Source organism: Chaetura pelagica, unplaced genomic scaffold (assembly GCF_000747805.2).
Source record: "Chaetura pelagica isolate M959 unplaced genomic scaffold, ChaPel_1.0 scaffold498, whole genome shotgun sequence".
Lineage (NCBI taxonomy): Eukaryota > Metazoa > Chordata > Aves > Apodiformes > Apodidae > Chaetura > Chaetura pelagica.
The window spans coordinates 40,079-40,406 of NW_009954218.1; the positions used below are offsets into that span (position 1 = coordinate 40,079).

General features: G+C 72.0%; 1 protein-coding gene across 1 annotated transcript in view; it reads left to right on the forward strand.

The window, feature by feature from the left end:
- Positions 1-328, forward strand: part of NFIC (nuclear factor I/C (CCAAT-binding transcription factor)) — a gene marked incomplete at its 5' end in the record, with an annotated part of 28,566 nt that overhangs the window by 24,274 nt on the left and 3,964 nt on the right. The gene's annotated exons all lie outside the window — the stretch shown is intronic.

Sequence of the window (328 nt, forward strand, 5' to 3'; positions counted from 1 at the left end):
CCCCCCGCCGCCACCCCTGCTGCCGCCGCCGCTCGCGGGTACTGGGGCGCTCCAGGGGCACCCCAGTGCTGGTGCCCAGCCCAGTTGGGTGTTCCCGCCGCTGCGGTGGTGCCCGTGGGTCCGCGCGGTGCCGTGTGTTGGTTCGGGAGCGCCGCTCTCCCGGTCACTGCTGGCACCGTGTTTCTCCACCCATGGAGGTGCCGTTCCCTGTCCCCTGGATCACACCAGGTGCCGCCTTCTAGGGGAGCCAAGGCAGTGGGTGCCAGGGCTGAGCCCCAGGGCTGGGGGCTCTGGGGTGTGACCATCACCGAGGAGCCAACGTCCACCA